General features: G+C 37.5%; 1 long non-coding RNA gene across 1 annotated transcript; it reads left to right on the top strand.

Annotated features, from left to right (window-relative positions):
* Positions 1-456: 456 nt before the first annotated feature.
* Positions 457-26,046, top strand: LOC108961433 (uncharacterized). Its single transcript, XR_001989741.3, has 3 exons — positions 457-550; positions 14,986-15,102; positions 25,893-26,046. It is a non-coding gene; the product is annotated as an uncharacterized LOC108961433 (long non-coding RNA).
* Positions 26,047-26,819: the final 773 nt, after the last annotated feature.

Raw genomic sequence — 26,819 nt, 5'->3', positions numbered from 1 at the left:
GTAGTGTTTGGCAGGAGATCACACAGATCTACAACGGATAGAAAAATACTCTTGCCACCAGCTCCTCACAAAATAATACAGCTTGTTTGGGGAAGAATGTAAATATGGTATTTCTACAAAATAATTTTATATCCAATGATTTTTTTCAAAAGGTAGCATAGGTAGAAACATGTAGGGAAATAGGACGACACACAGATCAATCATTCTGAGTCTTCTGTGATTCTCTGCCTGAGACCATTAAAATTAGAGGAGTCGTTCTAGCTGTTAAACAAACAAATTCAGAAAGGCACAAGTTTTATATCTGTTCTCAGTTTTACCTATTGTACATGAACTTTAGAGGTAAGCAAAAATATGTGAAATGCAGTTAGGCTTAACTTGAAGAAAAATCTCTCTATCCTTTGCCAGAAATACAGAGAAGTGATTCTGTGACATACCAGAACAGTTTCTGTTCTCAGTGGTTATCTCAGCTGCTGCTTCTCATGCTCCTGAGTTAATCAGCTGAGACTTGGTCAAGCACTGGACCGTGGTAGTTGCACTGAAGAAAGAGGAGGTAAGTGCTACACTAGGGAATGTTTTTCCTTTTCAGAAAATGCTGAAAGGCATTCAATAGTGCTGCACCTTGGGAAGTGAGTTTTGGCTGTAGCAGGATGTAATTTCAGCAAACACCAGTTTTGTGACATAGAAATATTTCATGTATTTAACTTGCAGCATAATATCTGCAGAGACAAGGATATCATAAGTTGGTTTTAAGTAGGGAGTGAAGAGTTTTCATTACAGTACCCCAAAATTGGGGAGGAACAGGGAACATGAGGGAAAACAAGTGCTAATACTTGCTAAAATGCCATCTTGATTTAAAATTTTGAAGACTATGCAAAATGTATCAAATCTTTTTTATTACTGTGTCCTCATTCTTGGATATGATCCAGAACTGCTACATTTTACCTGAAAAATTGGAAAGCTGATTAATTCAAAATGGATTTCCTGGAGGCCTATGACTGCAGCCTTGTTAACTGATCCATTATAGCACTCACCATTGTTCTTATTTCACATGGCTGCATCTGAAACTTTGCAAAAAAATTTGTTTTTTCAGACCAAACATGTTAGGTAACTGATCCTATGTTTTTTGGTGCAATATGAGAAGAAAAACATGATGGATTTTTCCCCTCTTTAAAGCAAATCTTACTGCAAGGAGATTTATTAATCATGTAATTTCATCCAGTCTTATATCCTTAACCTATGTTATATATAACTCTTAATAATGATTTTATAAACGGTATGGAGCACATATATGACTAAAATCCATGTTTGAAATGAATATTTTTGTCTGGAGTGTCCTAAACACTTTCCATGTGTCCTAAATGCATTCCATGTGTCCTAAACACATTCCATTCATCAAATAATTGTTATTTTTGTTGGTTGAAGGAACTTGATTTGTGAAATTGTTTAAAGGGCACAGGACCTTTCAGTGTTGATTTTCTAGTGAAGACTCAATTGTATCAGGAACAGGTTGCAAACCTCTTCTGATACGAAGGAACTTTTTGACATCTACATGAAGGGAGCCGGTGCACAGCTGTCATCTGTGCTTTTCTTAAAGCCAATTCTGTATCTGATAGGGAATTAATACCCCTTATAACCTCAGCAGAGAGTGCTGAGTGAAGTGCGCACCTGTGTGAAATTTTGCAAAGATGAAGGGGTGGGGAGGGAGGAAGTGGCAGAAGGAAGTGGCAGAAGGAAGTGGCGGAAGTGGCGGAAGTGGCGGAAGTGGCGGAAGTGGCGGAAGTGGCGGAAGGAAGGAAGGAAGGAAGGAAGGAAGGAAGGAAGGAAGGAAGGAAGGAAGGAAGGAAGGAAGGAAGGAAGGAAGGAAGGAAGGAAGGAAGGAAGGAAGGAAGGAAGGAAGGAAGGAAGGAAGGAAGGAAGGAAGGAAGGAAGGAAGGAAGGAACCATAAGGCCAACCTGTTCACTGCATTGATGTGGCAGACAATTCAGATTATAATATCTGCTCTTCTCCATTCACTCTTTAAAAAACCTGGATATTTCTCAATGATATTTACTTTTACTATTTACAGCGCTTTGTCCACAATAACCCCCTGCAACATTATAGGCTGGGAATGGTGTGGCTGGACAATGCCCAGGCAGAAGGGACCTGGGGACACCGGTCGACAGCCGGCTGAACATGAGCCAGCAGTGTGCCCTGGTGGCCAAGAAGGCCAAGGGCATCCTGGCCTGTATCAGGAACAGCGTGGCCAGCAGGAGCAGGGAGCTCATTCTTCCGCTGTACTTGGTGAGGTCACAGCTTGAGTGCTGTGTCCAGTTCTGGGCCCTCAGTTTGGGATGGATGTTGAGATGCTCAAGTGTGTCCAGCGGAGGCAACGAGGCTGGAGAGGGGCTGGGAACACAAACCCTGCGAGGATTGACTGAGGGGGCTGGGGGTGTTTAACCTGGAGAAAAGGAGACTGAGAGGTGACCTTATCACTCTCTACAGCTTCCTGAAAGGTGGCTGTAATCAGGTGGAGGTGGGTCTCTTTCTCCAGGCAGCACTGACAGAACCAGAGGACACAGTCTCAACCTGCAGCAAGGGATTTATAGGTTGGATATTAGGAAAAAGTTTTTGATGGAAAGAGTGATAAAGTACTGGAATGGTCTGCCCAGAGAGGTGGTGGAATCACCATCCCTGGATGTGTTTAAAAAAAGACTGGATGTGGCACTCAGTGCCCAGTGCCATGGTTTAGTTGAGGTCTCGGGGTGTGGATGGTGAAGGAAGACATGCAATCAATCAATATGATTGGTAAAGCAAGCTTTGATTTATGTAGAGTACAACAGTACTTTTATATTGTTTCCAGTAATTATGCATACTTGTAGTTAGTTCATTGGTTTAAGGCAAAAGCTTACATTTACATACTCCTCCTACCTTGTGGTTTCTAACACAGGGTTCTTCCTCATTCTGGTTGCTTTTGCTTCCCTATTTTTATATTTCAAAATGACATTTCTTCTTCATTCTCATCCCTGTCCTTGCCCTTTTGTCTTTGTCAGCATGATGCAGCATATTTTGCGATCTCCCTGTCATGGCATGTGGCTTACTTATGCTAAGCTAACATGGGGCTTGCTTGTACAACAGTTCCAGGGATCTATGGCCCTGTTCATCCAGCCATTCTTCCACATCGGGGCATGGGTTGGACTTGATGATATTGAAGGTCTCTTCCAGCCTAATGATTCTGTGATATTTAGGTTACCAACCTTCCCCAGAAAATGGAATTATCACAATAAACTCTGCTTTAAAAAGACACTGCTTAAAGGACTAAATACTTAGTATGAATACCCCATGGGGAGGTTTAAATTTCCTTTCCCAGTGATAGTGTAGGTGACACTTCCAGGTGTAGACCTGGACTGATGTTTAGCAACTAACAGCACCCAAAGTGAATCACCCTTTACAGAGCAAGCTGACTGCATTAACATTTACCTCAGTCGTCCTCTAAGATTTAGAGGTACCTCTTCCTCTAATCTTCTGTGGTAGTACCAGTACCCAGTGTAACTAATCTGTAAATAATCTGTAATTCAATTGCATCTGCTTCTAACTGATCTATTTACTATACCAAAAATTGAATTGCATAGTTAGTACTGCCTATATGGGAGGGATTGCATACTGGGTATCTGAGACGTGTTCTTACAAAGGTGGCTGAGACCATCCTTTCAGAGCTCCCACAGTTATTGATTTTATTCTGCTTGTTATTTTTACACAAAAAAATAACATTCTTAATTCATTAATTTACAAACATTTTTACTAATACTTTTCTTTCCCTTAAACCTGGTTGTTATTAAAATGTCTTTTTCATAGGAGTATTAGTTGGTTTGTTTGGTTTTGTGAGGGGTTTGGTTTTGTTTTTTTGGTTTTTGTTGCTGTTATTTGGTTCATTTTTGGTGTTTGGTTATCAGAGTTAAGTAACTGCCAGACAAAATAGTCACCTCAGAGACGTGCAAGTGGTCATGGTTAAGGAATGGTATTCTCCAATTTAGTGCTCCCACAAAACTCATGCTACCGCTTACTCCACCCAATTTTTCCCTCCCTTTCTCCTTCAGAGGGTGGGAGACAAGAACTAGAGGCACAAATAGCAAAGATCATGTGTTGAAATAAGAACAATTTCTTGGCAACAGCAATGAGACGAGAAAAGAAACAGGAACAGCAACAATATTAATAAAAAATGGTATAAGAAAAGGAATTATTCACACAGAAAAACTCCCTGATAATAGACAATATTGGATGTCTCCCCCTGCCACATTTTCTCGACTGGAAGAAAATGCCTTCTCCATCAAAGAGAGAATCCCTTCCTCCTGCCCCAGCAATAACAGGGGTAGATCTCAGCCAAGCCCCCTCCTGGCTACTACAAAAATTAAACCTGTATTGTTTAGAATCAGGACAGAATAAAATTATTTTCCCAGACGTGCTGTTTCTAAGACCTTGATTAGGACAAATTACCGTTGGAGATGAGAAAAAAATCTGGCTTTAGGAGAGGAGGGTTGTGATTTGCTGGAAGACTTCCATTAGTTCTGTGCACTGAATTTGTTATAGAGCTAAATAGCCAATCCACTCTGTGCCATCAGGCTAGCAAAGTTCATCAACAATTATTTGATGTGAACAATTCTATAGAAAAATTTAAAAAATACTGCAGACTATAAAGATTTATAACAAACTGTGATAACATCTTCCTAGCTGTTTTGGTGGCGGTGATAAGACTAAAAGTGTGCCACACACATTTTTTGGTTGAGTAGGATGGCTAGGAGTAAGGGAAAAATATCTCTCATGAGAGGCATGGGTAATTGCAGCTCATAAAATCCTCTGTTAAATGGGCTATACATCACACAAGTATAGGCAGGCAATCTCCTTTTAGCCCATCTCTCTCTCCCCTGTTACCTTCCTCTTCCCATCCCCCTGGCAGGTATAAACATTTGGGCTTAACATGTGTTTCAAGCTAAATGCAAGGATTAATATATGTTTAAATTCCTAACAATAGATTAATATGTTTGGCAAGATTGAACACTATTATGCTTCATGTGAGTTCATCTTTGAAGATAAGAGTTCATCAGCATGTATATGACTTTAATACTGGTGATTAAATACCATCTTCCTTGCTGGGTTTCATGACTGAGGTGTCACTGTTGGAATGGTATTTTTATGTTCTGTTAGGTTTACATAAAAATAAATAAGAGAAATGCTGAATTCAAATTAATGGCTATACATTTGAACTAATGTCGTTTGCCTTGATAACCAAAAAAATTCCTCTGTTCTTGCCAAATTAATATTATTTTGATAGCTGAGGTCTGTACCCATAGAAAAAGCAAAACTTTGTTATTCTTATCTGTTTTGCTCAATAACTTTTCTTCTTAAAAGTAAAATATCTGAAGAAATGTCTGATAATCCATTATAATATTTTTATACTCTATTCAAAACCAAGAAGCTCAAGAACTCCATGTTCCCATGGTTGTTTGGAGTTATTAATTAGGCAGTCCTCGTCTTTGATAACAGACTCTGTCTTAAGATATATCCAGGGAAAACACAAGCTACTTCAAATGTGAAGAGGGAAAATGTGCATTAAAAACAACCTGAGATTTATTTGTCAAAATGTAAAATTTATCACCCCATCAGGGATTTTGATGGGGAAACACCACCTAGATCTTTGTTTTATAGTGAATCCTTTCCTCATATTTCTCAGTTTACAGCCCAGCATGCTGGCAGTTATCACTGGTGATTTGAATAAAAATCCCTTTTTATGTTAAAGATCAAAGCTAATTCACTGGGATTTCTGAAGTGCAAAGCCAACCCACTGCATGGACCACGTTTACCTTGTACACTCAGAATTAAAAACTAATGTGTTGTAAGCTAGGAGAGATTCTATGACATAAAGTAGCTGACATTAATCATGTTATCCCAAGGGAAAGCTAGGAAAAAGGTATCAATAACCATGAGCAAAATGTGCATGTGAACAGTAACCATGTGACTTGCAGAGTGGCCAGATGGCAATTCAGACCTCAAATCCCCCTTGGTGTCAGGAGCCACCTTCAGTGCCCAGAGCCCCTTGCACCAGCAATGCAGAACTGTCTGTGTAGTCAAAGTGCTTGGAGTAAGAATCATCACCACTGCAAAGCCTTACCCCTTTCCAGAGTCCAACACAGAGCTGAGAAGTCTTCAATTATCATTCACTGATGATAGGATGGTACTCACCCCGCCCCATACCTGCTGGGGATTTTGGAAATGCATGCAAACTAGCTGAGTTATTCAACTCCTTTCGATGTCTGATTGCACAGCTGATTACAGACATAAACAATCAGCAGACGTGAGCTTTGCAGATGGAATTAATCACAAAACACAAACAAAAAAGTATAATTGTGAGAAGTTAAAAACTTACAAGCCAGAGTGCAAACAGCATTTGAAATATTGGAAATGTATCAGCGACGCATTTCAGCTTTTTAAAGGAAATTTTCTTTAATCTCATAATATTATATTTTAAGTAAAGGGTTTGGAATTATTTTTATAGGATCACTGGTGTCAGGAATATTATACCTGTAACTCCACAGCTTAACAACCCTTGAAAAGAAGATATCTAATCTACCAAAATGCAGTATTTTGCCTATTTAATTCTACAATTATGGCTGTAAATTTTGCAAATAAAAATTTCTCTTTAACCTCTAAAATTAGGACAAAATAAAGTAAAACAAAACTGTAATGGCAAACAAAAAAGTGAATCTTAAGTAGAATACACGTAAAGCCATAGTATCAATTCTATCTACAAAGAGAAGAGACTGCTCTTATATCCCTCTTTTCCCCTTGTTCTCTTTTACCTCTTCAAATATGGAGCTTAATAACTCAGGATTACTAAGTGTACTCCCTCTGATCAACACAGTAAGAATTTAGCATCTCAGAATTATAAACAAGTATTACAGACTGAAGAAAAAAAATCATTTTCCCTACATTAAGCCAGGGTAGGTGAAAGCAGTGTTTTTGAGCTATCTTTCCACACTGTGGAAGGGAGCAATAGCTACACCAGGTCTAAGTTGTATGGAGTAGGGTTAAGATATCTTTCATAATATGCAATTGCAACCCTTCAGCCACTTAATGAAATGAATATGTTTGTGCTTTTTCCTGCTATGTGTTTTCTTGGGCTAATGTGACTTTAGAGCATCAGGAGGCTTCCTGGGAATTCTCCCATCCATGCCCAAAATGGCAAACACTGACCTAAGTTATGAACCCAGAGCTTCCAGGGTAGCAAATAAGCAAGGAAAAAATATGGGGTTAGCTTTCTGTTTGAAAAGCTTCTTTGTGTTTGAACATAGAGTAAAATACAATATAATGAATCCACAATGATTATCAGTGGACAAAGTAAAAGGTTTCTTTCACTATCTCTGTTTTCTTTTGGGAAACATCCCGACAATATAGTCCCTTCATAGTTCACAATAAAGGAATTTCCATTACTAAAGTTACTCTGAAGGGTGTTGAACTCTCCCTCTCTCTCTCACTTGGATGTACCATCAGCATATCTGCGTAATTTGCATCAAAGAATTATAACAGAAGTGTCAGAGGAGTTCTCTGCACTGTCAAGGTTGATTTTCAAAAGTATTGAAACGTGGAGGATATTCAGGAAACATCTGGAACAAAAATTAATGTTGTGCCAATATATAAAAAAGATTAAATAGAATAACCTCTTTAGTATAGGCTTGTCATAATAAAATCAGACTTAGAAAAAAAATTAAATTTGTAGTATGGGATTGGGGATAAAATTAGAGGAAACTGAGAAGTTATATTTGCATCTTAACAAAAGTTATAAAAGTACAGAAATTATAGAGTAAAATACAGTTGCAGCTCCCTGGATGGAATGCAGTTGGCATGCTCAAACCTATTCCATGATAATTCCTCACCTCCATTATCTGCATCCATAGCACCTGCCAAGGTAGATGGAACAGAGAGGGGAGCAGAGCTGAGACCCCATGGCCAGGCCCTGTTGAAATCCTTGCAGAGAGGACAACTCATTGGTGCTTGGCAGGTGAGAAATGGCCCAGCACCTGTCAGCCAGGGCAGGCAGGGGAGATGTCCTGCTCCTGAGCCTGCAGCCGTGGTGAAACCACTCTGCTCCAATGAGCTTGGTTCATTGCAACCTAATTGTAATACCAAAGCACACCTCCATCCCAAAGTTACCCCCATCCAAGGTATGACCACCCCTCTCTGGGCATGTGCTCTGTATTTTACTGACTATAGCTTAGAGAGAAAGGTCAGAGAATTTTGCACCAATCTGTAACAAAAGGGACTACAGCCACTTAAATGCCACCTAAACATGAGTCCTTTCACACAGAATGAACTGTCCTGGTAAGTCACAGCTTTGAAAACACTTTTATTCATCCAGGATGGGTCCACAGGACATGAGTTTCCAGAGCAGAAGCAAACAATATTGGTTTGGAATTAGCTAATGGTGCAGACAGGAGGCAAGTCCCCTATTCCAGCCAGCAGTGAGCGTGCCTGCAGACCTCACATGCACACCACATTGTCCAGTACATCATTGCTCAGTAAACTGCCACTTGCACAGGTAATGCAGACAGACACATAGAGGCCTCAGACAAACACAGGCAGTGCCAAGGGACTCATCCTGCCTGTCCCACTCTGCCTGAGCAGGGTGAGGGTTGGCTACTGAGAATATCGAAATACCTGTCAGCATTGAGGCTCTTTCCTACAGCTGTGCTTAGGCAGCCAGGTTGAGCACAAGAGCTTTTATTACACACCCAGACAATATCCTCAGTCTAGACATTTAAATTTTAGACGTGTTAATTTTTGAGCCAGAACTAGGAACTTGCCATTGTAGTAGTCTACAGCTTCCTCAAGAGGGGAAGCAGAGGAGCAATACTGATCTTTCCTCTCCAGTGATCAGTGGTTGGTTTTGGGTTGGGTTTTTTTGGTATGGTAGTTGTTGTTGTTTTTAATTAATGCTTAATTCATGTGAGACCTTATTCAGGGAAATGTTTTGTTGTCTGTCAAAAAGTAGTTTGCATGTGAGGACCATAGTAATTTTACATTGTCTTATACTTAGTGAAGGCAAGCTCTAGGAGCTGTTAGGTCCTAGCTGAAAAATGCTTCCAATTTTTCATGCCATTGAAACATTGAGTTGCAATATCCTTTTACATCGTGCCCAGGTCTGCTAAGTGAAGGGTTTTCTTCTAACAAAAAACAGCCAGACATAACATTTTATGCATTTTTAGTGCCAGATGTATAAATCTCAAAAGCAATTTATCATTTTTAGAAACCATAAGAAAGCTATCAGGACAACCATCATTCTTTAAGGACTTCAGGGACACATGGCTCTATTGTGAAATTTTCAGTATAAAATACAACCTCACTTTTCCAAATTTGATTCAGTTTAAATCTCCTAAGGTAGAAAGGTATAATATGTCAAACCTACTCTCTCGGGAAATGCCTTGCAAATGAATTTTCATAGTTTTGGGTATTGTGGGGTTTCTTTGTCTAAAAAGAACACACCCCTTCCCACTAGAATGCTGAGAACTGTGGTGGCAATGTAGCCATCAACTTTGCCTTCTTAGAGAAAAACAAACCATTCTTTTCTCAGTTCAGAGAAAGAAACAAAAAGGTAAATGAAAGGACTGCCCCCATAGTGATCTCATGCAAGTAGTAACATAAATGCACTATGAAAATATTAATTCTTTTGCTGTTGCTTTTAATAGGATATTAACAAAATCTGAAAAGTGTGACCAGAGGGAGGGAAGGCAAAGACTCCAGAGATAATTTTCATATTTTGCCTAAAAGCAAAAATATCCTAAACCCCTTATTTATTTCTATTACAGTGGATATAATTTAAAAATGCATTAGGAGGTCATAAAATGGTTGTTGAGTAAAGAAAAATATTTTGTCTAGCACATCTATAATTATATTTAAAATCTTGATGAATATAGATGCCTGTTTCTCAATATTATCAAATTCAGTATTGTGTTCATATTAGTCAGGTTAATATACATTTAATAATAATTCATCAATTGAATAATATTTCACAAGTCAACACAAATGATATCTATATATTTAGGGGTAAAAATGGGATTCTATGATCTTTAGAAGAAGGGGCAGGCAACTTGAAAGGACTACAAGGATATGAGAGGTTATGCAGGGAGAAAATTAAAGGGGCCCAAGCTTATCTGCAACTTAATCTCACTATTGGCATAAAAGACAACAAAAAACAGTTCTACTAATATATCAGAAAAAACAGAAGGAGGGCTAAGGAAAATCTGCCTCTTTTATTCAATATGGGGGAAAACATAGCGACAAAGAATGAGGAAAAGCCTTGATTTCATTAATGCCTTCATCACCTCAGTCTTTAACAGCAAGAGCAATTGTTCTTAGGTTAACCTGCCCCTGAGCTGGAACAAAATGGATGGAGATCAGCATGAAACCCCCATAGTCTGAAAAATCTATGGGTCTGGATGGGATCCATCCACCCTGAGGTACTGAGGAAACTGGTGCAAGTGCCACTGAGCCATTTCCCACGATTTACCAGGACTCCTGTTTGACCAGGGAGGTTCAGTTGACTGGACATTAAAAACTGTGTCACCAACCTCCAATAAGGGTTGAAAGGAGGATTCTGGGAACTAAATGCCTGACCTTGGTGCCAGGGAAGGTCATGGAGGAGATCATTTTGAGTGTCATCATGTGGCATGCACAAGACAACCAGGGAATCAGGCCCAGTCAGAATGGGTTTAAGACAAGCAGGTCCTGCTTGACCAACCTGGTCTTCTTCTACAACAGGGTGAATGTGCTTAATGACTTAGTAAAGCATTTGACACTGTTTCCCACAACATTCTGCTGAAAAGCTGGCAACCCATGGCTTAGACAGGCTTTTTGCTGTGTAAAAACCTGGCAGGATGCTCATGCCCAGAGGGTGGTGGTGAATGCTCTCCAGGGCTCAGAGCTGGGGCCAGTTCTGTCTGACATCTTCATCTATGATCTGGACGAGGGGGTCGAGCAAACCCTCTGTCGGTTTGAAGATGACGCCAAGTTGGGCAAGATGTTTGCTGTTCTGCTGAAGGGAAGGAAGGCTCTGTAGAGGGATCTGGACTGGATGAATCAATGGGCTGAGGCCAATTGCATGAGGTTCAACAAGGTCAAGAGCAGGTCCTTCCACCAAGTCACAACAACCCCGTGCAGCTCTACAGGCTGGGCTAGAGCTGCTGGAAAGATGCTCAGTGGAAAAGGAGCTGAGCTGAGGAGCTGTTTGACAGAGGTTGAACATGACCCAGATGCACCCAGGTGGACAAGAAGGCCAAAGGCAGCCTGGCCTGTGTCAGAAACAGCGTGGTTGGCAGGACCAGGGCTGATTGTCCCCTTGCGCTCAGTACTGCTGAGGCCACACCTCCAGTACTGTGTTCAGTTTTGGGCCCCTCACTACAAGAAGGATTTTGAGGGTCTGGACCACGTGCAGAATAGCACAGTGGAGGTGGAGGAGAGTCTGGAGTACAAATGTTAAGAGGAGTAGCTGAGGAAGCTGGGTCTTTTTTAGGCTGGAGAAAAGGCTCAGGGGAGACCTTATTGCTCCCTGCAACTATGTAGAAGGAGGACATATCCAACTGGGGGGTCAATCTCTTGTCCCAGTCAATAAGTGATAACACAAGAGAAACAAACTCAGTTAGAGCCTGAAGAGCTCTAGATTGCATTTTGGGAAAAATTTCTTCACTGAAAGGGTTGGAACAGGCTGCCCAGGGCACTGGTAGAATTACCATCCCTGCAGGTGATGCAAAGACATGTGGGGCTTAGGGACATGACTTAGTGGTGAACTTGCATTTCTGGGTTTACTCAATGATTTCAAGGGTCCTTTCCAACTCAGTGATTCAATGTATATATTCATGCATTATATACATGCATGTTTTCATAATATACCCATTTTTGCAAATATATATACATATATATATATATATGTATATATCTCCATATTTATTAAAGAGGGATAAAGCAATTATTTGACATTCAAAAGTAAACATTTCATTCCAAACAGTTTTGAGTGCTAAAGACATAGACTTGAAAGAATGGAACAAACACAGAGAGGAAAACAGATTGTCTAGCTGAATAGCTTTGGACTGCTAGATCAAAATGACCTTTTGATATAAAAGTTGCCTCCCTCTCCACCTCCCCCAGATTGGAAGATTTTAAGAGAATAACCTCTAGTAACCTCTTTGTGCTACAGTGACATTTCTCTTTTATTCCATCATGCATATATTATGTCCTTCAGTACGTACCTGCCTCATGTATTTTAATCTAATAGTGTAGCACAGATTTCCATAGAAAATGTCATCTTCCTCCAAAGGGCTATGGACTCAAAAACATTCAGCTGAGGGATGTTTCTCCACATTTTGATGAAATAGAAACTATTGGTTTTACTCTCAGCAGTAGAAACATAAAATATAACTTTCTCTAGTGGATCTTCTAAGATCAGCAGTTTTTGAAGTGCTTGAATTGGCAGCTTGAATATTCACAGGTCCAAAACCAGTTACAGGATCCTCATTACTGGCAGCCCCCTAAGCTGAGGGATTTGAGATCTGAATCTGTGCTTTGGGAATCATGTGAGTTAGTTTACACAGGTGAGAAGACCCAGGCTGTACTTTTGCTCTGTAGGAGCTTTATTACCTCGCTGCTCTGGGATTATTTTATTCACTGTGTTATACAAAAAATGATCACAGACTAAGGTCAGATATCTCTCTTTAGAGGGCTGTAATACTTATAATCACAGTGTTTGCTTGGCATCAAATCTCTGTACCTTTGGCCCTTTTTGTTATTCCCTTTGCCCACAGGCATTACTTGCTTATTCTTTTGGAGCATTCTAGAGGCACCACCATTAGACCTACCCTTCCTGGTGACAGATAACCCAGATTTGCCCAAATCTTCAGCTAAATATCTACTAGCCAGACAATGCTTCAGCAATTAAAATTATTATATCTGCTCCCATTATCACATTTCCTTAGTAAACACACCCTCATTTAGTGCAATGCTGTTCATTTTTTGAAAGTGAAGGAAGAGAAGAGAGGTCGGTGTTAGTGATGATTTGTATAACTGAAATAGTACAGATTCACAATCAAATATACTTTACTTGAATTATATGAACTTGAGTTTATAGTATCATGCCCAAGAAGCATTTACTTCTTCAGTGTTTCCTTAGAAAAGAGGCTATATTGCCAAATTAGGTTGAAGATGTAGACACTGGAAAACGGGATAAAACAACCTTCTATGAAATCATTTTAATATTGTATAAAGATAACCAGGATAACTAGGTTTTGAAATTTTCTAAGGATAAAAATTTACTTATAGCATTTATACCAAAAAAAAAGATATGAAAACTTTAAAAAATAATTTGACTGAAAAACTAAAATAAATTGGTTTTTAGTATGCCCAAATTTAGAGAAACTAAATCTAAAAGTAATTATAATAGCATGTTGCTGTTGGAAAATATCTGGGAAAATATGTTCTTCAGTGCATAAAAGGGATAGCTTCTGTTGTTCATTCTTGCTGACAAAATATCTTCTTAGGAAAACAGATGGGGTTCTGTGCTTTTGTGAGCACACCAGTTACCTTCAGTGATAGTCCATAGTTTCCATGGTCCTTTTTTCCTTTATCACAGGTCTGTATCTAAAGTCAGGCATTTGATAAAAGTACAGATTTATAGCCTTGCCTATAATACTGTGCACCCTTGTCTTGGTGTATTTTATGCATTTGTGAAGACAGTAGTTAATGATTCCGCTTGGGAAGACAAGAATACTTTTCAATACATAGTTAATTCTTTTTGATCTGAAAATTAGTGTGACTAATGAATTTACTATCATTCCTGCTAAAGGCTTTGTACCTGTAAGTTTCCAGGCACTACTTAAGGTTTTTTTGTTGCATGCGGAGTTTAAAATTCACTTACTCTGAGTTTAGAACATGCCATTTCTAATGGAGGCGTTCTAAAGCTAAGCTTTTGGAAGTATCACTCTTCCATAAAGACAGATGTTCATCCTGTCACTTCTTAGGGTAAGCAAATCATCTTTATCTTCTTCCTTACTTTGCAGAACAATTAGAGAAGGCAGTGTAGGTCTCAATTATCATACATCCACTGACGTAGTCCTTTTATCTCAACTACTCTGACTTGGCCTACATTAGCTGTGTGTGACATCTGCAACCTACTCATCAAGTGTTTAGCAGTAGCATTGTAACTAAGCTGAAAAAAAATTAAGATTTTTAAGCAATTAGAAGAATTTAAGGAAATGAGCCAACACACTTTCAAAGTGCACAGTCACATTCTCTTTGTGTATCTTAGTATTGGGGCTCATTTTACTCTGCAAAATGTGCACAAAACCCATGTTCCATCACTAGGAATGAGACAAAGCACTCTGAGGTGTTGATACAATCTGAGCATGCCATACAAGATGTACAAACTTTTAATTTAAATAGTGCACACTGAGGGAATCAGGATGCACTTATAAATTAGGCTTATAAAGTATTCATCAGATTCCTTTTGTGCATTGAACTGCTGCATATGCATTATACATTTGCTTTGCCTTCTACATCTCTCTCGATGCTTCTGTATGCAATTCATGCAAACTTAGTCCCAAGTTCAGTTAGAATCACTGGACAAATCTGTATATTTGAGAAGTCTGCAAGCTCTATTTCCCTACATGTCTGTTATTTCAGTGTACGTCTATAACTCTAAGGTCCAAAAATATAATTGTTTACAAACTTCATTCACCCCCTACGGAACTGTTACAATTTACTCAGGCTGAGCATAATGTTTTCAAGTGTCTACTTCACAAAGATCTGTGTGGACAAAGTAAAAGGACTACAAGATTACAATTATTCCAATTTAAAATAATTATAGTTTTGGACATTTGACCATTAAGATAAAAAATGGAAAATACAAACAGAAGCATGTACTGTTTCTGATGTGTTTTTTAATTTTCCTCCTCATCTCCTCTTCTTTTCAGTTCCTTCCTGGAAAGTGATTGGCAGATTTTACAACAAAGGAAAAACAATCCTGAAGATTGTTCCTTCTTTGTGTTTCAGAGACCTTCTTTCTTTGACAGAGAATATAAGGAATCAAGGTAATTGCTTCTACTCAAGAGATTCTAATCCAATTTAAGAAGAAAAATTGAGTGAAGTGTGGGAGTTGAAAGAGGAGCAAAAAAGATTATCTTACATGTTGTGGCCATGACTGAAACTTAAAAAAAGAGTAAGCTATGCTTACAGTGGTTATGCTGATGTCATTATCCAAAGAAACCTACTTTCTAATTCTTCCTAATATCTCCAGATTTAATGGGAGGTTTTATCCATTATTATATCTCTAAAAAAAACAATATTTCTGATTAAAATAGCTACATTGACTTATAAAATATATCAAATATATTCCAATAAATTTTCTTTTGGAATTGCCACTTCCCTGTATGTATGATGCATGTATGCATCACAGATGTGAGTGTGAGTCAAGGAGGCTAAAGGATCACTGTCCACATTGTCACAGGTAATGTAATTACCATATCTGATGTCCATCATGAACACATCTCAGCTTAAAGGAATTACAAAGTTTTAACTGAATGAAATGCTACTTGCCTACAAAGGAAATGCACAATGATACCAAAAACTTCACTGTTATAACAAAAATGAAAAATAAGCTTTCAATGGAGACATAAAGCACCCTGTCTATACTGTCTATAAAATAATGTATAGCCATGCACTGAATGCTGACATCACAGTGTGAGAAACAGGGGAAAACTATATAAGAATTAATGTGATTTACCAAACAGTAAGGAACCCAGCAGTTTTGTATTAGTCTGCAGGTCATAAGTGTGAATCTAGTAGAGATTATCTCCATTGAGGTTTAAAAGAAAACAAACCAAAACCAAACTCATCTGTAAACAAATCAAAAGTAGCTGTTGTTCACTGTACACCTGTGATAAAAGCTCTATTATATGAAATAAATTGCATGCTGCCAAGAGACACTCTTCCTGCTCTGAAGACATAAGGGACATTTCAGATCCGCCTGTGTGCTGGTACGGATGAGAGAAGGAGGTAGGGCATGACTCATTCTAAGAGACAAAACCTATTCCCAGAATAAATGTTCAGACCCCAAAAATAACAAGACAAACAAAATGTGCAAAAGAGAAAAAGGAGAAAACATCTTACATAAATAAAGGAGTGAAAATAGAGATAGCCATTGGAGATATCAGTTAAGTATAAAATAATGTATTGGTATGCAAGCAAGGAAAAGTAATCATTCAGAGCTTAATGTCTTATGCCATTAATATCATGCATGCATAAGTTGTCTCTTACAATATTGCTTCTAAAAATATCACATTTTTGTCTTCCACAATTTGCAAAAAGAAGTGCACTTCACAACCATTAGGCACATCTCATTTCTGTGATGGATTCTCGGTTGATGTCAACTACTGTGACTTCATCCATGGCAGTGGAGTTTTATTATATTAATTATTAAAGATTTTAATATTTTCCTTAAATATTCTACGGAATGTAGAATTTTGTGCAAGTAAGAAAGCTATGGAAGAGAAAAAGGTTATTAGTATTCAAATCCAAATAAGATTCAAAATTAAATAAGCTCCCACAATTAGAATATTAAAAAAAAAGTATGGTTTTATCAATACCCATGGAAAAGGTCCTCTCTCCTTTCATTCTCTGGTATAACCCCCTTCAGGTAACATATTGCAATATCTATTTTTCATCCAACAGCAGTCCTCAGTTCCTAGACTGGCCAGAAGACCATTAGTGGTGAGAAAAATTAATCTATCATAGACATAATACATTATTTATGTATCATAAATACTTGATTCATTTAGAAGACCCCAAATCCTCTTGGGACTGTAGCAAGTCTAAAAGCCGTTCCTAAATGATAGTAAATGTTTGAGTTTCTGAGCTGCCTAGCCACTAGGTAATAAAAAAACTACACAAAACCTAAAAAAATACTGACAACAGTTTGTTCTATGGGACTTGCCTATTCAACATTAGAGCTGGCACGCTCCCCAAATCTTGCCAAGTGTAATGCATTAGATGTCAGTGCAAATTGGCACAAAGCCACCAAATCAACACAGACAAAGTCTGGTTGGTACTGTCAGAGGGTTTTGTGCAAGGACAAGTGACTTGAAGTCACTGAAAAATAATGATATTTTTGTTTTAGATTAAGATTACTCAGCATCTTTATCTGTTGCTTGTTCTTCAGCAGTGCTTCAAGACATTTGAAAATGACTATGACAGTAAGAAAGAATGGAAAATGCAGAGAGGTAGAGACAATAAAATGCAGATAAGTAGAGACCATATACTCACAGATCAAAGTTTATACTCTTTCCTGCATTGATAGTGATTCTGATCTCTAGTTTTTGGAGGAACTAGCATTTAGCAGCCCATTGGAAGATGGCCAAGCAGTATTTCAGTTTGATTTATTGTTTTAGATGCAATGCCTTGGAAGAGAAATCTGATTTGGCTCTCAGATTAAGAAAGGAGTACTGAGTGAAAATTTTAATGAGGCTCCTAGTGGCCACTTAACATAGCAGTATTCTGTTTCAACGAGCAGCTCTTTCTGTGCCACAAGAAGCTGCACCAGTGCACAGTGGTGTCTTTCCTTGGAGATTTCCAGTGGCAAAATTGTATTAGAAGATGGCAAAAAAATGTGTTACTCTCCTAATATTATTTTTCCATGTAAGCAGTTATTTAATTTGCCATAGGAATGCTATATAATTTTATTTTGTTGGTGCTGTGTCTTATGGTGTGTATTATTGAGTAGAAAGAAGCCAACAGTATGAAGAATTCAGGGGGGCTATGGCAGACTTAAAGGACTTTTTCAAGTGTATAATGGAATTCCTTGGAACAGACTCAAATGGTAACGTAATTCTTGCACATAATGTATGTAATGCACAATCTCCTTATCCCAATGCATGATTTTCTTTTTTCCTGAAAAATAAATAAGCATCCCCCTATGCTTGCATCCAGTTTACTGTGAGTCTACTGTGCCTGTTTGGCATGTAAGTCATGCATTGAGCTGGCCTGGGCTGTTTGTAACATGCTATGAATGTGAAAACATGACTGATTTGACAGATTTCAGAATGCACTAAGGGATTTGGGATACCAATACCACATCACCTTTGTAATAAAATGCCATGAAGACAGAATCAAGGAGTAAACATTTGTTAGGCAACACAAAGGACAGTCCTGAGATTCAGTTATTGGTACAGAATTAAGAAAAAGGACCCAGCTTCAGGTTCTGCTATGAACCTCCTTTTCTTCTGGTCTAAGTACTGAAAATTTGTGACTGCTGAATTCTATGATGCCAGAAATATGTGTTGGTAGAGGGACAAGGACCTATCCCTCTTTCTTCAACAGTAAATATGGAAATCTGATCCAAAACTAAAAAGTGATCAATCCCAGATCACCAAAGATGGGAAAAGTTGGAGGAAAATTAGATTTTTGGCTCATCTCCTAATTGACTACTACTGTAGTAATGTAAGAAAACCTTTCAGATCCTCTTCTGTGGCCCTGGCACAGCAGAGTTTGTCTGTGTGACTAAACCCTGGTGTTTCCTCGGGTTTTGCTGTTTGCATACTGGGAAGCATCTCTGGCTCGTGCTGATTTTTGAACAGGAGCCAGGCAGAGGTTATTTGGCACAAGCTGCAGCCATGCCTGAAAGCAAGCTGACCTCTGCATGAGATGCTTTCATGCCTGTACTTCAGACCGTGCTTCTGCCAGATTTAATTTCCTAGGATAGATGTAACTAACAGCGAACTGCAGTGACAGTAAGGTTTACCAATATGATGAGGGACTGTACTTCTGTACTTCTCAAGAAAGAACAAAATGTAGGAACAGCAGGAAGGACTTTTTTTTTCTTTTTTTTGGCTTTTATGTCTCAGCTTTTGACATCAGAGCAGATGTTGGCACGCTGGGCAGACTGCAGCTCAGTACTGCTACACCAGCTCCACCTGTTGCACCCTCTCAATGGACCCTGCCTTTGGGCCAGGGAAAGGCCTAGCTGACATCCAGATATCTTTATTAACATGTTTTCTATACATCTAAATAAACTCCTGCTCCTGCCTAAACTAGCTTGAGTGGATCTTGAGATATGTCTTAATTCTATACATAATTGCATATGGTGTAACAGGACAAAGAAACCCAATTGCAACAAGGATCAACAAGGATCTCGTTCCTGTTCTTTTGAGCATCCTCACATGCAGTTTTCCACTGCCACTGCTTCTTAGTCCAGCATATTGAATCCACCATGCACCCAGATTAAAAGGAGATGACATGGATGAGCTGAGTGAAAACTTGCTTTCAGGTTCAGCTGTTCAGGAACTGGCTTGCTGATCAAAGTCCCATCCTCCCTCACATTCCCTGAGGAAATTTGGATGAAAAGTTATTGAGAGATGATCAGTATGCTGCCACTTTCTCAGCTGGGCTTTTCTGATTGAAACAACCAATTCTGATTGCAAACAGAATTGCAATGCCAGAGTTAGCATTGCCTGTGTCGCCAGCCTAACAAACAGGGCAAAGAAACCCTGGCACAATGCACAGCACAGAACTGGAGCAAAGTCACTGCTAGCTACTCTCTCCAGCAAGGGAAAATACATGGAAGATTTCCAGGTCTGTGGATTTTTCCACTGGTTTTATTCCAGATAATGGAATATCAAGGATGATGCATGTAAAATTGTGATGGCTTTGTGAAAAAAAAAAAAGTGTATTTTTATGATATTACTTTCCAATGGATATATTCTGTCTGACAGCTTCTTATGGGTGATGGCTGTTTCAGATGGTGCCTGTTCTGTCTGTTTATCAATGCCTTGCCTTTATTTTAAGCTGATATTTTTTCAAATTGTCCATATAGAATAAGTGCTGTATTCCAAGAAAGTCAATGTAGAAATAATGAAAGAAAAATCACGTTCAAAATATAAAAGTATCCATTTTTAATACTCCAGACAGTAAGACTGATGGCCACAGGAACAAAGGAATTCCTAAATATGTCTCTTGAGTCTTATTGAGTCTTAAAATAGTGTCCGTATCCTCCTAGCACATATATATATACACATATATATATACACACATATGATATACACATATGCACACACACACACACACACACACACACACACACACATATATATATATATATATATATATATGTATACTTTTAAATAAACAAATCTGAAAATTCCAGAGGAAAAAAATATATCTATTTTATCCAACGAACAACAAACCAACAACACCTCCACAAGGGAGTTAAATTGTTCAGTTCTTTGAATATATGAGCAATGAAAGTCCTCAGTGCTTTGCCTGATTTATGACTGACACATTTTTATGTCCATTTTAGGTAAGGAAATGATTTGGAGATTTGCCACACCACAAATATCTATAAGATACAAGTGAGACTGCTATCTATGATGTAAACAAAGAAGATTATGTTCTCTAAATACATACATTCACTTGCTTCTTTTGCTGCCTTCCAAGCTCTAAATTTCACTGTTGACAAAGTGACTGAAGTATTGAAAAACAAGTATTTTTACCTGCTTGCAAAATTTGACTTAGCTACAGTAATAGGAGGACTCAGAGCAGTATACCAGTATATTTTATGGCAGAAAACTGAAACTTACAAAGCTAAGATTTTAGAAAATTGCAATTAGTTTTTAAATATGCCAGAATAAGATATATTCACAAATTATTCAAAATTTCAATTACTTACATGAAAAATTACTTACAGGAAAAAATACATGCAATTTGATATTTTTGTTGTTGCTTTTATTGAGATTTTACTTCTGCATTGAAATATGATTTAATATTTGCTACCTGAAATAAGAAAAGTATCCCTACTGGAATTTCTTTTTTTTTTCTTTAATTAGTCAAGTCAAAATGTGTAAGGTTTGTGCAATAAAGTAAACTTAAAAGCTGAATATTGAATTCTAAATCCATTGTAATTTGATTCCACATAATCTTATATTTTTTCTAGAGTGGAGATTATTTTTGATTGTCCTGGGAAAAACATATAATAACAGTGGGAAAAAAACCTACCACAGCTATTTCCATACACTGTAGATTTATTGTAAAACACAGAGACATTCATCCAAAATTCAGTTATTTGAAATGTATGGAGATACTGATCAACACCGTTTATTAATGACATCTGTTTTTCATCATTTTTTTGTGTAATGTCATAGACATGTATTGTAGCTTTACAGATAACTCTCTGTGCTTGCTTTTGCTTTGATTTTCAAAATATTTGTCTTAGGAAGCCCTTATGTGACAGATTATGAAATACTTATGGAAAAAAATGTATAAGAGCAATTGACATCAAATTTACCCTTTTGTTAACAAAGATATGAAAGAGGCTGTAATGGACTCTTGGGAAAAAAAGAAAAAAAAAAGGGATAGTTTCTTTGCTAGGGAAGAAGCTTTCTGACTAATCAGTTAAGAGGGAATGTGCATAGCTAACTCATACAGTATTAGTTAATACATACAGTGTTAGTCCCTTCAATTAGATTGCAGTGTTGAAAGATATCCTTGAATCTGCAGGTAAATCAACATCAAATTACTACTCCATTTGTTTAAGTCCTCATCTATGTTTTTAAATCACATGTGGTGATATGATTTTCCACATGGCTGCAGCCTTCTCTTAATCAACTCTGAATTTTGCTAGGATATTTTGTCTTTCCTCATGTGCATAAAAACTTCAGAAGCCAGATGTGAATTACATTTTTAAGCAGTATCCCATACCATAAAGATTTCAAACCTCAAAGAGGTAATGGGAGAAAAGCCACTTCCTGCTGGACTAGGCTTTCATGTCACTGAAAAATTTAACAGCACTTTCCACGTGTGGCCACACGAGGGATGTAAGTCTGACACACAGAAATGCCTATTTTTATTTAATGAAAACTCCTGTTCTGGAGAAAATTAGTTTTGAACAGTCATCCTGTCTTGGCTTTGGTTGTTTGCTTCAAAGTTTTTTAGTGCAGCATCTTAGGTATAATTTTAAACAACTGTGTAGCTTTCACTTTATATATATGTGAGAAAAAATAATTCTTATTTCCCTTTCCTTTTGCCAGGAGATACTTCAATTTTCCTCGCTTGTCAATTACTAGTGGAATGAAAAATAACAGACAAAATAAAATTTTCTCCATGCAAATGAACAGATGTTGTTCTTCAAAGTATTGCAAAGTTTTGCATTTCTCATTGAAACAGAAAATTGTTGGGAAAATTGATTAAAACAAAAAGGAAATGTTGCCACAGACTTCTAAAACAGAACAAACCAGTGTAAAATCACATTAAAATTCCAGTAAGAGAATGCCTAGGGGAAGAGACCAATTCCAAGAAATGGTTGAAAATCATTCTTCACCCTGCAGGGCATCTGAGGAAGGCACAGTGCTCAACTTGAGTGATTTGCAAGCTCACTATGGGGAACAAACAGGGTTATAATCAAAGATGACTTAGTAATAATATTTAATTGAGGTGCAGACGGTTACTATTTTATCTGAGTACAGGCAACAAGCTAAATGAGAATGAATGAAGATTCATAATTTAAAAGATACTTTCCCTTTCACAATGACAATCTGAAAAAGAAAAAACAGCAAATCATTGCAGTCAGCTCTTTCTTAAGGTTTGCTTATTTTGTTTGGCTTTTTTTCTTGATACCTTCAAGTACTTTGAAACAGAATTATCCCTTCCTGTTCCTTTTGCACTCCTGAGATATTTCCTAAAGACAGCTTTCTTTCCTACTCTCATGCTAATTAATCCATGGCAAGGCAGTATCTTGTGCAGTGTACATTAGAGCTACTAACTTTTTGCTTTTTCCCTCAGTAATTAGCATGAAATGATGAAAGGAGACATTTTTCACTAATGACTGCTCATACAGCAGTTTGAACATGTAAGGCCATATAGAAGGATGAAGCTCAAAATTTCCAGTTCTTTCCCTCAAGGTCTAAGTCCATGTTTTTTTGACTTCATCTTTTCTCCTGTGGCTAAAACTTTCCATTTTCACATTGAATTTCAGCAATGTTAAATGATAAACTTAAAAGATTGAGAATACAGGAGGATGACAGTTTGCATTAACAGGAAAAACTTGTGTCAAAAAACAATTTATGTATAATTATTGTAAAGCTAACTTCCATAGGCCTCATATTTAGCAGTATTACCTGAGTATTATTTCTTTCTTTCATTACATTGACTACACTTCTGAATACTCATTTCTGAAGTAACTTAGCTGGAAATATGAGATGAGTCTGATATAGTCAGTATGGCATTCTCCTGAGACCTCTTTGTTACTTAGATTTTGCAATTTTTTCAGTTGTTTTCCCTAAATTTATGATGATTTCTTTCAGCTTTTGCCTTCTCACAGTCATTCCAACTATCTCCTCATTCATCAGCCTATTTTTATGCAATTATTATTACCAACATGAGTTGTAATATGGGTCCTTGGGAATAAGTTAGCCTTATATACATCAGAAGAGCAGAATGCAAACTTTTATATTACCCTCACATTACAGATATATTGGAATCTGGCTAAAACAATGTTGTGATCTCAATAGGAAATATAAGAATTATTAATGTATCTGATCTTTTTTCCTCTTTGATTCATAAAATCTTTAAGAAAAAGGCAGCACCAGTATTTTCTTGGACAAAACTATAATAGCTCATCTTAGTTGGTAAGATCAGCCGAGTTATTATATGACTAAACTGGTACATCCAGATATTTTGGTCAAATCCTATTCAACTAAAGATTTGCAGGTGGATATGACACGCTCTTTTCCTGTAATCACAATGATCTGCTCAAATGCTTTATCTCAGACTATCTTTCTAAGTCATTGTCTCTGGCCCAACACCTTCACTGTGGGGTTTTTTTTCAGAAGCTGAATAGTTTTGTTCCTTTCATTATGGAAGACTCATAGTTTCTTTGTCTTCATTTTCTTCCTCCAAGAGCTTTACCATGACCCATGGTTTAAGTAAGAGTTGCATGTAGTTCTAAATCTTGCTTATTTTCTTCTTGAATGTCCTTCTGATTTTGCCAATAACCATCTGGAAACATGATGTTCTGGCTATATATTTCCTCCTCAGGTATTGTTTCAAAGGCTGACATCATTTCTGCTGCAGATTTACGGGGTTTCAAAATATTTTTCTAAAGATTTTTTCACATAGTTTTGTGTCACCTTTTCTATAGGACCCCCATTAATGAAGTTAATATACTAGTAATGGAATTTTTTGTCCCATTTCTACAATTTATCATCTGTATGGTTTATTTTCATGATTTTGTTTAGAATCTTTCTATGTGTTAGTGATTGCATGTAGCTGATCTAGCAGAAACCTGGTTTAGCATATTGGCTTCATTATTACTGCTGTGTCAAGAGCAGCCTAGTAAGATAGTGGGAATTTTCTACAACCCTTATAGTTCCCAGACTGTTTGATAAACTGGATGTGATGTTTTGAACATAAAAAATTATCATGGGCTTGTGGAATACACAATTTTAGGCAGAAAAGAAAACTTTGTCTTTTAAGTACAAAATTTTACAAGGAAAAATCATAGAAATGGGGTGTGTGTGGGGGGGGAATTCAAAACAAAAATAAACAGCCTCCCCTTGAAAGATGATTTACTTTTTGTTTTGAGGAAATTCAAATATAGCCAGCCTGTCCATGTCAGAAACTTGTGTGACTTCTTTTAAATCTTGAAATTATACTGTTTCTATAGGCTATAAAACAGCCTGTTCTAGCAAGTCTTATATTAAGAAGCACGTTTTCCTGATCTATCCAAAATTTCTTTGCTGTAAATTAAGTTGAATACTTAATGTACTGCATTCATGGGACATGATGAACAATTGATCATGCTCATTAATAGCAGCTTCTCCTACTGGAAAACTCACAGGTTTTTCTAGTCAGAGGCAAATTCCTTTAACCCATCTTGACATCCAAATTTTCAAGTGTTTTTGGTGTCATTTTGATGATGTCATTTTCAGTCTAAACTTTTCATAAATGCCTTGTGAAAATAATGTTTTATACAGATCAAAGGCTTTTCTATTGCTACTAGTGCTTATTATCTACCTCTGCCAGAAATCCTGCTCCCCTTTGCTTGCCTACCTAGCAAGTACTGTCTGGTTGGTGGTGTCATTAGTATCAAGACAACTGATGATTGTGGTGACTTGCAAAGGACTATTCTGAACTCTCAAGCTGTCCTCCAAAGAGCCTGAGTTCCCTTTCTGACCAATGTGATTTTAACATTTTTTCATCATTTTCTCCATTATCTGGGTTTCTAATGAAAACACTGAGCACTACCAGACTTACAAAAAAAAATATAACCATAGTCCTGCAATAGCTAGATCCTGTTCTGTCCCTTGGCTGCCAATATTTATCACTTTTAGTAGATGCTGTACTTGGTCTTAGCCAATTTAACCTATTTTCCCTCTTGCTGTTGCTGCTGCTGCTACCAGTAGAAAACATATCTTGAATCTTTTCTGCTCCTTTCCCTCCCCTTATCATAGAAATGCATTAAGTTGCTACACATCTCTTAGAAAATGACCCTTTAACAGGAAATCAATGGGCACCATCCTCAAGGCACCTTCTGCAGGCATCTGAGGTGTTACTAGCTCTGCAGAAATTCTCAAAGACAAGCTGTAACATTCAGTGCTTACTTCAAGCTTATTTTAGGCCACATTTCATCACACAATATCCTCACTGGTATGTTAGATGAAAGCCAGTTGTCTTGGTGTTGGCTGAGATCATTTTTTCCCAGTAGCTGATATAGTGCTGTGCTTCAGATTCAGAATGAGAATAATGTTGATAACACACTGACCTTTCGGGTTCCACTGATTTGTGTTTATCCTAAGTCGAGGACATTTTTATGTGTGTGTGTCTCCTGTTGTTCCAGTGAGAAGATACACAAAGGAAACTGAGAGGAAGCACAGCTGGGACAGGTGATCTGTACTCCACATCACAGAATGTCATACCCATTAGATAAACTGGGCTGAGTTACCCAGGAGGGAGGACTGATCTGAGTTTGGGAAGAGGGGCCTGGCATTGGTCAGTGGATGGTGAGTGTATGGAACATCACTTGCTTGTTTGTGTCCAATACTATTATTGTTATTGTTATTGTTATTGTTATTGTTATTGTTATTGTTATTGTTATCGTTATTATTATTATTATTGTTATGTTATTGTTGTTATTATTATTATTATTATTATTATTATTATTATTATTATTATTATTATTATTATTATTATTATTATTATTATTATTATTATTATTGTGTTTTACTTTGTTTTTAATTATTAAGCTATACTTATCTGAACCTGTAAGTTTTACTTTTGATTCTCCTCCTCATTCCACTGTTGTGGGGGAAAGAGAAGAGGGTTGAATGGGCAGCCACATGGTGTCTAATTTCCAGCTGGGCTTAGATCACACCGCCAGTAAAAAATTCAGTCTGTATTTGTTTTCATTTTTCTGTAATACTTAAAATGGAGGGAAACCTTCAACCTTGTGAGCAATAACAAGGACACATAGTTACAAACATGCTTGGAAATTATTAATCTTATTACTATATTAGGTTTTTAGTAACTCATACAGTGAGTTTAATGAAAAGAATATTTGAAGGGAAGTGGTATTTTAGTCTGCTTTCTAAAGTGAAGTGTTGTTGAATGGAGAGATGTTGTTCCCATCTTCCATTCTGATCTTTTTGAGTAGGACTATCTGTATAAAATACCTCTGCAATTAGCTCAATAACTTCCCTGTATCCTGCTGGTGTGCAAGCAGAAGCTGAAGAGCACTCAGGTTCCTTAGGACCTTCCTAAGAGTTAA

The sequence above is a fragment of the Serinus canaria genome, chromosome 1 (assembly GCF_022539315.1).
Source record: "Serinus canaria isolate serCan28SL12 chromosome 1, serCan2020, whole genome shotgun sequence".
NCBI classification, from domain to species: Eukaryota; Metazoa; Chordata; class Aves; order Passeriformes; family Fringillidae; genus Serinus; species Serinus canaria.
Note: the sequence above shows the minus strand (reverse complement) of the source record. Positions and strands in the feature narration are given on the sequence as shown.